The 14,241-nt window shown below is 36.8% G+C and overlaps 1 protein-coding gene and 1 pseudogene across 1 annotated transcript in view; one reads left to right on the forward strand and one right to left on the reverse strand.

Annotated features, from left to right (window-relative positions):
- NEGR1 (neuronal growth regulator 1) overlaps positions 1 to 14,241 on the reverse strand; it is an 857,364-nt gene that overhangs the window by 25,491 nt on the left and 817,632 nt on the right. The gene's annotated exons all lie outside the window — the stretch shown is intronic.
- Positions 12,828 to 13,392, forward strand: LOC150015093 (glycine cleavage system H protein, mitochondrial pseudogene; annotated as a pseudogene).

Below are 14,241 nucleotides of genomic sequence, written 5' to 3' on the forward strand. Positions count from 1 at the left end.
CAGATTGGTGTAGCCATTGTGGAAAAAAAATTAAAAAGGGAACTGCCTTTTAGCCAAGTAATTCCACTCTTGAGAATTTATCTGAAGAAACCTGAAACAATAATTCAAAAGAACATAGGCACTCATATGTTCATTGCAGTGTAATTTTAGTTGCCAAGATATGGAAGCAGCTGGAGTGTCTATCGGTAGATGAGTGGATAAAACAATTATGGCTCATTTACACAATGGAATACTACTCAGCTATAAAAAAATAAGAAAATTTTACTATTTGTGATAGCATGAATGGACCTGGAGAACATTATGCTAAATGAAATCAGTCAGAGAAAGACAAATACCATATGATTTTACTCATATGTGGAATCTAATGAACAAACTGACCTAACAAGCAAAGTAGAGACAGACTCAGATAGAAGCAGGATGACAGATATGCAGGGGGAGGTCAGGGGGTGGGGGGGGATGGAGCAAAAAGGAAAAAGGACTCATGGATGTGGATAACAGTGTGGTGATTGTGAAGGGAGGGAGGTATAATGGGGATAAATAGTAATAGAAAAATGCAATAAAAATAATAAAAACAGGATTGGATAAAAACTTCAAAATAATAAAATAAAGTGAAAACAGAAATAAAATGAGAATAGTTGGAATACAGTAGGAGAGATCAGTGAGAGAGTAATTTGTAAGAGATGAGGTTATAGAACTCGGGACTACATAGAAGCTACAGTGAAGTGTTTGGATTTTACTTTCAGTGAGACAGGAAGTTATTACATGGTTTTGAGCAGAGGAGTGACAAACTTTAATTATATCACTTGGGTTATTTGTGGTAAAGAGTAGATTAAGGTCAGGCAATGTGAGAAGCTAGGGAGAAAAATCAGGAGTGTAGAGGCACAGTCCAAGTGATACATGTGTTTTAGCAATTGTTTTTAAGGACTCTTCCAAGTAGACAGCAATTTCTGTGTTCCACACTGCCCCATAACTTCCCTGGTCCTAGTGTGAATGTGAGACAGAGAGACAGTCCTTCTCTGCAAGCTCAAAGGTTTGTTGTTACTGATATAAACATGGCCATTCCCTATATTTCAAAACAACTTCAAAAGCAAACAGAAACAACATTTTTAATCAAAAACATTTTTTAAGTTAAAATTATATTGATTGTTGAATCACTAATGAGCTAACAAGTTAGAAATAAGTCTTGTTTCAAAGTGTATTTATATATGTTCTCAACTATATGTTCATTTTTAGAGCTTTACATATAAGCTATAACAGTAGTCCTACAAACTTTGTGGTTATATGACATTATAAATATATCGCTCAAAAACATATTTTTTAAGAGTATGAAATATATCTTCATAAAGATAATTAGTAAAAATCATTATAAGATCCTATAAGCCCAATTATATGAAATATCCAGAATATCCAAATATAGAGAGACAGAAAGATTAGTGGTACTTAAGGCTGAGAGGGATGGGAGGTTTGGGGCCATGATGGCTAGAGGGTACAAGATTTCTTTTATAGGTGATAAAAATGTTTTAAAATTGATTTTGGCTGAGGTTTCACAACTCTGAATATACTATAAACCATTTATATGGGTGAATTATATGGTATGTAAATTAGACCTCAATAAAGCTGTTACCCGCCCCCCCATGATGATGAAACTGATGGATAAAGTCTTACCCATGTAAAGCAATGGCCATATAAATTTATGTTTTAAAAAAATCAAACATATCAGTGAGTAAAGAAATTAAAGTGCTTCTAAGCTAAATTTTTATGAGATTGCTTAAAAACTTTTTGTCCACTTTGCATGTATGAATGGTTACATCTGTCTATGTATTTTATATTCTCTATTTGGGAAAATTGCAGAGAGGGGTAGTCAGGTTGAGCAAGAACTCGGAGAAAAAGTACATTAATCATCAATTGACTATATTTATCATTAATTAACTGCTCCATAGAAATTTAGTGCCTGAATTTGTGTTTGTCTAATACATGTCTAGAAGACTTGTTTGAAGTATCCTTTGTGTTTATGGTAAATTTCAGGCAAGGAGAATGTATTGGGTCAGCCATTGAGAAAAAGAAACATAACTTTCTTTAAGTCAAAGGAAGGAGATTTATAGTGAATATGTTCTTCCAAAAGTAACATTGCCTTTCAGAGACTCTTAAGAACTTTCATTATTAGCAATATTTTTTTCATTTGCAGATGCTTTCTCACAGGGGCTGCATCCCTGATAGACGTGATTCTTACATCTATTTCTATTAGCAATAGCTGCCAATCATGGTTCAAACTAGCTACCTACCAAATTACAATGCTCATTGATAGTTTTTATTGTAATGAGATCAATCCATGTAAACTGTATGAAAAGACCCGAGGATGCATAAATATTCCTTATGAGCCCTTAGACAAAGGTTGCTGAGGTTGGTGGTATATATATGACAAAATAACAAGTGTTCTGATGTCTGGGTTATGCTTCAATTTTGCACTAAGAATTAATGAATCTTATGCAGAGGCACTTACAACATCGTCGGCAGCCGTCCGTCTCGAGAGACGATGGTGTAGCTTCACAAGAGTCTATCTGCACCGCCGAGAATGGCTGTGCAGTCCGACTCAGGAGTGACACGGTATCTGTCTCCTCCCGTGTTGAATCGACATCTTGCAATGACGCTGGAGTGTCCTCTCCAGTGAAGCTGAAGCTACAGAGCCTGGGCAGGGTGATATGGACGGTCTGCTGTTGCCCATGCAGCAGACCCCCCCTCTCTTCGCAGCTGAAGGGTCCAAGGGAAAGACAGAGTCGATACAGCTTGGCTTCAGGCGCGCCGCAGGAGTTGCCGGTGTTGACTACAACGTCAAACCGCCTTAGGGACTCCGGCTCCGGATTTTCTATCGGGGTTTACTCCCTTAGCCTTTCCCCTGAAGAGGTATGCCGCAAGGCAGCGGAGGTTTTTTGGAGTCAGAGTTTTCCTTCTCTGATGTACCCTGACTGGAAGATCGAACCAGCGACACTTAGCTCGCAGGCCGACGCTCAATCCACTGAGCTAAACCAGCCAGGGGTATTAGAGGAGCATTAACATATCCAATTTGCCCCGGACCTATAGGGACCTCTCTGAGAGGAAACATCGGCTGCTCTGAGGGAATGGGGAAGTTCCTTAGGTCTTTCTTACATTGTTCTAATTCCTTTCTTAATCTAGGATAGATTCCCACCGGCGCTGTAGGTGTCGTGGGGGCGCATACTGGTGGGGTATCTGCTAGGCGTTCCTGGCCTCTTCCGTCTGTACTGTCTGTCCGCGCTGCCTCCGCCCAGTTGGCTGCCGGCTGGCCAGGGCCGTAAGGTGGCGGAAGACATGACAGAGGGTCCCAGGCTTTATTCTCTTTTTTTTCCTTTTCGTTTACGGGGAAGAGGCCCGTAGACCAGCTGGTACGTTGCAACCAGCAGAGAGCATATTCTTTCTCTTCCCTAGAAGCTGATGCCCGATCATTCAAATAAAAAAAAACCAGGGCTTGACAAACCCAACATTCATCAGACCCAAACTGGGGCCAGAAAACAGATCTCCCCTTAATGGGTTCCTTTGGCCAAAGGAGACAACAGTATTTTACCATTGTCTGTTTTTCCTTACTTTTGGTCCGGGGATCCTCTTCCCAATGCTCTAACATTCTCCCTAATGGACTGTTTGATGGAATGTTTGTGGGGCCTTCCTTGGCCCCACCCCTAGGCCTAGAATTTCTATTTCCCATCCTCAGCTGATTCCCGTGGCTGAATCCGGTTGTGTTCTCAATCTAACGGACCCAGCGGAGGGGCACTCCGGCCGCTTCCCTTCACGGGACAACGGACCCAGCGGAGGTGGCACTCCGGCCGTTTCCTTCACGGGACAACGGACCCAGCGGAGGTGCACTCCGGCCGTTTCCCTTCACGGGACAACGGACCCAGCGGAGGTGCACTCCGGCCGTCTCCCTCATGGGACAGCGGACCCAGCGGAGAGGCACTCCACACTCGTACCAGCCACACACACAACTCGTACCAGCCACACACACAACTCGTACCAGCCACACACACAATCAGCTTCCCGAGGATGCCCAACCACCAAAGCAGTACTTAAGTCCAATTTTCCTACCTTGGCCCGTGCACGAGGTTGCCTGGTTGCCGCGGTGTTTGGTTTTGTTTCCCCCTGCGTCGATCCACTGCTGTCCCAACAAGAAGTTTCGGGTCGTTTCCGGACACTGAGGCGGGTGGGCCCTGGGTCAAGCGGGCCACCCAAAAGCGGGTAGGACGCGTCTCCCCACCTTGGCTCAGAGCCCTTCCCGCACACAGGCGGAGGATCCCGGACGAGCCCCCAAATTGTGAGAAACGCTCACAATAAAAACTGGGACACAGGACTTGAGCAGTAAAACGAGGCCTTTATTCACGAGTCTGCAGAGCCGGGCGCACCCTCACAGCCAGGAGAATGTGCGCCGCACTTACAACAGCTTCTTGTAAAAATACGTACCTGTAGCTTTATCCAGCTATTTCCGTATTGTGAAGCATTTCTATGAGATTATAATGATGCTGCAAATGTGATGAATCTGAGAACTTCATTTTGTGTCATGCTGGAAAATTACTTTTCATAATAATAAACTATATAAACAAACATAATTGCCTTCTTGTCCCACTGAAAAGAGAGATGAAGAAACACTTCCAGGGCAGCTAGAAAATATTATCTATCTATCTATCTATCTATCTATCTATCTATCTATCTATCTATCTATTTATTTATATTTTTTAGGGTGAACAAGTACGTAGGCACAATAAATAGCATTTTGTACTGGTTTTGAGCACCACGCAAAAGATGGCCCTGCCTTAGGGTGCTGTGATGAACTGGTCTTGATCCAAGCTCATAATTCTGGTTGTCAAAGGAATCTAGACATCTCACACAGAATACATGAGTAAATGAGGTCAGATGCTCCATTTGGTGTTATTACAGACAGAACCTGAATGTGCTGTTCTGAAAGACTGGTGACTGTCCCTGGTCAGTGAAAGAGCAGTGGGAACCTGCCTATTCTTTGCTGTTCACAGGAAGAGCAGGTTGCATGGGTCTGAAACAGAAGAGATGCTTACTTATATGTTTGGCTGGATTATATTTCTTTTTGTCCTGTGCTGACCAGCAGACAGCTAGCTGTTCCCCCACAGAATTTTCCGAATGAACAAATCCCCAAATCCCATTTTCTTTCATCTTTACTCCTGATTTCATTTTCTATCACTGTTTTTATTCTCCAAACTACCCTAATTAATTCTGTCTTCCAAGCTACTATGCAGTAAGTCTTTACTTAATTTGTCAAGGTTCTTAGAACTGCAACTTTAGTCAAAACACTGTATAAGGAAGCCAATTTTACAATAAGCTAATTTATATAAACAAGAATCAAGTTCTTATGGCATATGTCTGGTCACAAATACATCACCAAACTCATAATAAAGACTCAAAACACTTCTAATATAAAACATTGGAATAAATGTGAGCTATTCAAACATTTAAGAAAGATCAGTAAAACCAAGTAAGAGAATTCTTTCTCAACCCAGTTATTCCAGTTCAGGGTTGTGATTGGCCAGAGACTGTCCCAGCAGCTCCAGGTGCTTAGAGGGAACCCATCCTGGGCAGGACATGTTTCCATCACAGGGTGCACTCATCCCCACACCCAAAATCACTCAGACTGGGACAATGTACACATGTTAAGTTACCTCACGTACACATCTTTGGGGTGTGGGAGGAAACTGGAATACCCTCAGGAACTGCATGCAGACATGAGGAGATAGTGCAAACTCCACATAAAAAAATGACCTCAGCCAGGAATTGATTTTTAAATTTTTTTCTCATCAGTATTATACTGAAATGACTGAATGAAATGACAGTTATTTAAGGAACTGCTCACTGTACAGTACTGCAATCAATTTTGAGTATTAGAGCTTTCTGTGGATTAGAAGATCAACTCATATCACAGAAGCAAAAACTGAGAAAGGTGAGTGAGAAATGTAAGTATTCATATAGGAGCAAAAGTGTAAACTTTGACTATAATTGATTGGTTGGGTTTTTAGGTTTGAATGAAATATTACCATATTACCTTCCTTTCAATACATTTTAAAATATACTGGGTACATCCACTGATACCATATGTCCTTCCCTCCCCAAGGTACATTGAAGATCCTAAACAGGACTCTGGCTGAGAGAGTCTTATTTTTTCTTGTATAGACTTCCTTAGCATTTCTGTTTTATTGTTATTTGATTATCCATTTTTGTTCCCTTTTTTGTAAGCCCATTGAGAATAGGTGCCACATGTCATCTATCACTGTTTTGCCTGAAGTACCTATGTCATGTTCTAGTAGGGACTAAATATTTCTGACAAATTAAATGTGTCTTCATCCAAAATATGTTGTACCTTAATTTACAAGTAAATCAAAACATTTTGTTGTTGATCAACACAACTGATGGTATACTCTGAAATGAGAAATACTGAATTATCAGTAAATTCTCATGAGCATTGATCTAATTTACTTGTCTTGGTGTAATTCTGCATTCATTGCCAACACCATAGCCTGCAATAGAGCATTAAGTAGTTGTTATTGGTCAGCATACAAAAGTACAGCTGATCTCTGATATATGAAAAACAGTCCTACAATAGTCTACATGTTAGTTCACTTCTCATTGCTTTAGGTGCAGTTACAAGACTCATGGAATTTTATTCAGAAACACATACCACTGAATCCTTTAGACCTCTGTCATTTCAGTGTGCTTTAAGTACCAATAGCATCAACATCTACTGGACCTTGTTAGAAATATAGACTATGAGGCCTCAGTCCAGACTACTGAATTATAATATGCATTTTAACAAGATCCCCAGGTGATTCAAATGCACATTCAAGTTTGAGAGGCACAACATTAGGTCTTTATTTCTATCAAGGAAATTAGAAATGTCATATTTATAAAACTGAAATAATAAAGTCTTGTTACACCTGTTTTTGATTAGTCCTACAATCTCAAACAGCTTAGTTTATGCAGGTGGGAAGCCTACTAAGGTTTTGAATATTTATACTTCCATATGATCAGAATCACATAAATATAGTGGTTACCTATATTTTGAAATGGGATAAAGCAATCAGTTAAAAGGCATCATTTATAAAAGGTGCTCACCGTGTGCAAAAATTTAGTTGAGGCTCTCTAGGGCGTTACAAATTATTATATTGTTTTTTTGGATGACATATTTGTTTCAAGATATGTACAGTTGAATCTAGGAGACATATGTTCAAAATTATTATTATATTAATTATTCCAAAATATATTTTTCCAAAGCAAAATGCATGGCCATGTCTGAGACTGTGGTCAATCAACGTGCTATGTATCAACAATAATTCAGAAGTAAAGTGAGGATATCAACTACTTTGAAGTCAGTGTGATCGGGTACAAAAAAGAGTAAGGAATCAGTGAAACATAAAATTATATACATTTTCACATAACCCAGTGTGGTGGGTTGTGTTATTGACCCCAATCCGTTAGCCCTCCCTGTATGCATGACCTTTGTCAAGTACTTTTCAGAGTCTCCCATTGTGGGTAGTATGTACTTTGGTTCAGCCATGTTACTTGTCATAGTAAATGACATGAAATAGAAATGACACTGTGCCAGGTCTGACCCTAGGCATCAAAGGAACTTGGTGAACTATGATGAGCAAGAGTGCATTATGTGAAGCTGGGGGAGAGGAGCAGAAGTCACAGCACTCGGAGTCCTGTAGGCAATAGTAATAGCCTTTGATTTTGTTTTTAGTGATGATGGATTTTTAAGAGATCCCATTCTGTTCTGTAGCATAACTATATGAATACCTTTACTAGATTTTTTTGCCCCTTGATGATGGAAATCTATATGATCTATCACTGAGTTCTTCCATGTAATCACAAGGTGGGAGTTTTGTAAATATGTCAAGTAGTAATTAAAATGGTTAGGTGGTACCAAAAACACCATTGGACAAGGATTTACAAAGAAAGATTATAATGAGATGGGGAGAAACCCTGAAAAATTATAAAATATTGTTTTATACTGCCCACATCTTTAATACTTTTTGGTCCTTGAAGATGGAAATCTAAATGATCCAACAATGAATACTCTCTATGCTTAGCACAAGGTTGATATTTGGTAAATATGTCAAGTGGTAATTTAAATAGGTCCATGTCATCTGTAAGTCGATATTTCAAAAAAAATTGTTAATGCTGATATTTTATAAAAGAAACTGAAACACATAAAGTATAGGTGTACATTTACCATGTTAGGAAACACATTTCCATGTTTTACCTTAAATAAAATATCACATCTATCTGAATGTTTAGCAAATAGTAACTCCATGTGTTAAACATTCAAATATGAAGCATTTGAAAATACTCTAAAGTAATTTTAAATTTCTTTTATAAACACATAAACAACTTGCTGTTATTGAATAGACATTTTAACCTTTTGCAACCGCAGTGACAGTAGGCCAGGGTAATGGGAATTAGTCACAGTTGGAAAGTTTAAAACAAACATTTGGGACAATTTTGAGACAACACTAGGAATCCATCTGCTGGGTCTTGTTTTGATAGGAGGTTATGGCTGACTCTGACCTTTTGTCAGAAAAAGTTGAGGGTTACTATAGACGATCATCTTCTTTGATGTTAAAGGGTCTTTAACAGAAACAATTCTCTTCCTTTCTTCCTTCTATTTAGGACCCTGTAGAGCTCAAATTAAACTGTTATCTGTACACCGAAATGCTCAGACAGCAGGTGGAAAAAGGGCAGAATTGATGATTTTCCCCACAGAGTGGATACTTGTTTACTTTGAACCTTCTGGCGGATCTAGAATCAGAGTCCAGATAGCCGACAATTTTACTTACTGGTCCTTCTTTCTCTTCAGCTATGCAAACATACATATTTATTTATGCATCAAATATTTTCTGGGTGTTTATTCACCATTGAGATTCCTTTGTAATTCTCTACCAGGAAGCCTTTGCTGGTCATTCTAGATCTTAATGCTTCCTTCCTCCCCACAACCGTTCTAGCCCATATTTCTTGCAATACTTATTTGGCATTTAAAAAGACATTAACTTCAAGTGCCTTTTATCTTATAATTATATTAAAATCTTCCATTAGATCCACTTTTATTAGTTATATGTTATCTCCCCAAGTATAAAGTGTTGCTGAAGGGCAGAGGGCGTTTCTCATACATCTTTGCGTTCCCACAGCACTTACTGCAGAATAGACATCGATAAATATTTGTTGATTGAATGCATGTTGAATAAATGAGTGGTTTTGTGATCATCATTCATTAATTTTTTAATGAAATTACATAGTGCCTGTTCTTATGAAGCTCATATTTTAATTGGGAAAAGATTGCATCCTTGTTTTTTTATCAATTGGATGTATTTCACCTAATGCTAATAGTATTTTATAATTTGTAAGAAACATACATTAGCTTACTTTTAAAAATAGACATAAATAATATTCATTTGATGTTTATTTAATTTACAGAAGATGGTACTCTATAGCCAATTCTTGATTATCTGATGTCCAGATTTTCTAGGTTTTTTATTAGCACATTCAACTGTGTTAGAATATTAAAATGAAAAGTTAAATTCAGTTTTTGTTGGAAAAAATGTAAATTTATAGAGTGATGAGAGTCCTAACCTTATTGATTTTAGTGACTCTTTAGCATCAGCTGTGGACATCATTTATGCATTTGGTTCTTGAATCGATAATTGTTAGTTACTTAGAATTGTGTTCTGTGCTTACAGATTCTCACCAGCAGGTATGGAGACACATCTTACTCTTTCTCCTTGTATCATTACTAAGTTTCAATTACAGGAATCTCAGCTACTTAAACCTAAAGTTTTCAACATTTTTTTACATGTCTTAAGATATGGAAATTATTATAATCAGAGAATGTAAGCACAAACTCCTTATCATTTGGAGTCCTCCTCTTCAAATGTTCTGCTGTATAGTCTATTTAATAGTTGCAGCTACTCAGCTCTATTATTAGAACACAAACACATTCATAGACAATATGAAATAATGGGTTATGGCTATGTTCAATAACACATTATTTCTGAACACTGAAATTTTAATTTTAGATAATTTTCAACAGTCATGACTTTTGATTTAAAAAATTACTTAAAAATCTAAAAACCATTTTTAGCTGGAGCATGATACAAAAACAGGAGGTGGGTAGACTGGCTGACTATTTATTCATTTTCATGTTGTCTATAACCACTTTTTTTGCTACTACTGCAGAGTTAAGTCCTTGCAGCAGAGCTGAGTACTTGTGAGAAAGAACATAAACCCACAAAGACAAAGCCCTTCAAACAGAGTTTGCCAATCCTTGCTTTAGACTGTAATATATTTCCATCAAAAAGCAGTAAGTATTCAAATGACATGCTGTACGAATCATAATGTAAGACATGGTATTTGTTCCCAAAGCAGGACATATGCTAACACAATAATATTGATGAACTCACGTAACATATTTTGAGGAACTACGATATGCTGAGTAGTGTTCTAGGCACCAGTTACCACAGCCCAAGGAAATAAATGGGCATCATCTCTGCCCTTATGCAGTCCACCTTTTTGAATGAGAGCTACGTAATAACAAATAAACACGCACAAGCACAGTGCATAAAAGTAATGTACAGTCAAAATAATTTCCACAAATATTCTTGGATTCTGAGCAAAAGTGGAAATGACAGAAACAGTACTGACAATCTTCTTTTAGGATTGTCCAAGCTTGATGCTAACAGCTGCCCATTAAACTCTAGTTGGGATTAATGACTTATCATGAGGAAAAGCTTGAACCTTGTCTTCTCAGAAACTGCAATAAATCAAGGAGAACAATAAGCTCAAGGTTAAGACAGAAGCTCAATGTATTTTTTTAAAAATGAGCTTAGGCAATCAAAACTGTCTTAAAGCAAAGATTTTTAGATAATAGAAAAACAAAATTAGAGAAATTTGGAATTCTCTGTGGATCTCTAGAAATAAATATTTCTAAATATTATTGCACTTGAAGTCAGTTGAGGATTTATGGTTATAGAGGAGCAGATTGATGGACTATAAAACTGAATTAGAAGTTATGACTGGATAGGGTAAGCAATCTGCTTGGAGTCCGACACATTGACTCCTGAGTGTTCTGACTTTAGTAAAGTTCTCAAAGCAAGAAACTTCAATTTAAACTGTGGATGGCTAAGAAAAATTCAATTTATGATACTGGGAGAATAAGAGTAGAAATATGCATGGCTTCAAATAAAAAAAGAATGCCTCAATATGCTTATTTTTATGTTTAAGCAAGTAGCTGGCTTCCTGATGGGAGCCTGCATGGGATAAGTCCAATGGTTAAATACAATGTTTCTGTCATGCTTATATGACCTACTGGATATCCCCAAGGACATTTAGTAAATGCTCTATGAAATGTGATTCAGTGACCTCTGTCTCTGAATTTCTTAGCTTTGTGTATAAGAATTAAAAAGAAAGAAAAAGAAGGAAAAGAGATTACATTGTATATTTATTTTCAAGTCCTCACTCATATTTTTACCTTACTTATTAGAGTATCCTTTTGTAAGGAATTGTCAAAATAGCACTAAAATTACCACTACTATTGCTTTAAAAATAAACAAGACAGCTCAGAAAATAAAATTTAAGTCATATTGCTGTAAAGAGTTATGAGTACAGAAGACTTTATGTGGCCTATAAAGACAGCCATGTTCGAAGACATTCTCCTTCTACCGGAAGCCAAACTGCCTCGCTTGAGATGAACTCATTCAAAATCATTCCACAGAAAACCGTGAGGAAGAGGAAATAGGAGGCATTTCAAATCAGTTGTGTTCCAAATAGATTTCTATTTTGTTTGTCCCGAGACAACCATCTCAGAAAACAAAACGGGGGAGGTTTCTTAAATGTCATCAAACAGTGATAGTTTCATAAAATAGGGAAGCGAGCCTCTGCAATGTGCTCATTATTTTGAAAAGCTAAAATGAATTATTTTTTATAAGATTGAGTTTTAAGAATTGTACACAACACTATTGAGAAAGGGAAATAATTCAAACCTGACATGTTTTACATGGATTGTGTCTCTATGACCCATTTCAGTGATTATAAATTTAGTCAGTATGTTTTGATTTTAATTAAATATGACAGTATTAGGTTGTTGTTTGTTCATAATAGAAGCTGGTTAATCATGTTATTTTATTTTTAATGTAAACTTTTAATTGAAATAGAACAGAAATGTGCATAAATTATAACTGTGTAGCTTGAAAAATTTTTACAAAGAAAATATATTCATGTAACCAGCATCCAGATTAAGAAGCACCCCTGAAGCCACTATGTCCCTTTCTGGTAAGTATACAAGTTTTTAAGAGTAATTACTATATTGACTTCTAATTTTGGTTATATTTTAACTTTAAATAAGCAGAATCAAACAATATATACTCTTTTATGTTTGACTGATTTTCATTCAATATTATGTTTGCAAAATTCATGCATGATATTGTGTGTGATTGTATTTCATTCATTTTCATTTGTATATATGATTCATTGTATGAAAATAATACAAAGCTTGTTTATCTATTCTGTTGATGAACATTTGCATTCTTTTTAGATTTGAGTTATTATGACTAACACTATTCTGCACATTCTTGTATACAGCTTTTGAGGAACATATGTCCTTCATTCCTATAGATTTATCTATAAGTAGATTTGGTAGGTCATAAGGTAGGAGTATGCTCAATTTAAATTAATTTTTCCTAATAGTTTTTCCAAATGGCTCTTCCAGTTTATTATCTTAGAGAAGTGCTTAAGAATCCTGTTTGTTGACTTCTATGAAAATGGCGCTCCGAGTAGCGCGGGGCGTGCGGGCCGCGGCCTGCAGCCTGCGCGCTGTGTCGGTGCCCACTGCGCCCTGCGCACCGCGGCCCTGGCGCCTGAGGGCTGGGGCAGTCCGGACGCTGCGCACCGGCCCTAATCTGCTCTCAGTGCGTAAATTCACAGAGAAACATGAATGGATAACAACAGAAAATGGTATTGGAACAGTGGGAATCAGCAATTTTGCACAGGAAACATTGGGAGATGTTGTTTACTGTAGTCTGCCTGAAGTTGGGACAAAATTGAACAAACAAGATGAGTTTGGTGCTCTGGAAAGTGTAAAGCTGCTAGTGAACTCTATTCTCCTCTAACAGGAGAAGTAACTGAAATTAATGAAGCTCTTGCAGAAAACCCAGGACTTGTCAACAAATCTTGTTATGAAGATGGTTGGCTGATCAAGATGACACTGAGTAACCCTTCAGAACTAGATGAGCTAATGAGTGAAGAAGCATATGAGAAATACATAAAATCTATTGAAGAGTGAAAATGGAACTCCCCCCTAAATAAAATAGTATGAAATAACTTAAAAAAAAAAAAAAAAAAAAAAAAAAAAAAAAGAATCCTGTTTGTTGATCCTAGCCAACAATTGTACTTTCTGCCTTTTTCATTTTAGTAATTCTGTTAGGTCTGGAGAGGTTTCAAATTGTGGCTTTAATTTTTATTGACTAATGACTAATGACATTAAATGCCTTTTGAAACATTTATTGATTATTTGGATATGCTCTTTGTCAAGTACTTATTCACATCTTTTTACCCATTTTTCTTCTTGCGTGGTCATCCGTAGTCTTATTGTTTATAATAATTTTTAATATATTTGAGATATAAGTCCTTTGTTGAGCATATGCATTACAAATACCTTCTCCAAAGCTGTGGTTTGTTTTTACTTTTTATTATATTCTGTCATATTATTGAATATGACATATTATCTTTTTAATATTTTGATATTATCTTTTAAATATTATCTTTAATTATTTAGTTACTTATTTATTTACCTACCCATCATAGTAAAATATGTCATGTGTCTGAGTCTTACAAAGTCCCAAACAGAAGGATCTTTTAATCAGCATATTCAAGCTTGTCCCATACTGCAAAATTCCATTTAGAAATTTTGTTCCAAAGGTGTAATTAAAAAATAAGGCTATATAATATGTGTTCTACCTTTTTAATTATCAATTGGATCCTAGTGTTTCTGTTTGTAATTAATTATTTAAATTCATGTAGTTAAAACATGGTCAAAAGATCATGCTCAAAAGATAAATGCTCAAAAGACCTGAAGCTCTTTGAAAATAAAAATAATTATATTTCACAAACTTTATGAGTATAAGTGCTTTATATATAGTATTTCTACACCACAACCTCTTCTTTCACTGC

The sequence above is a fragment of the Furipterus horrens genome, unplaced genomic scaffold, assembly GCF_987537825.1.
Source record: "Furipterus horrens unplaced genomic scaffold, mFurHor1.1.pri manual_scaffold_3, whole genome shotgun sequence".
In the NCBI taxonomy this organism is placed as follows: domain Eukaryota; kingdom Metazoa; phylum Chordata; class Mammalia; order Chiroptera; family Furipteridae; genus Furipterus; species Furipterus horrens.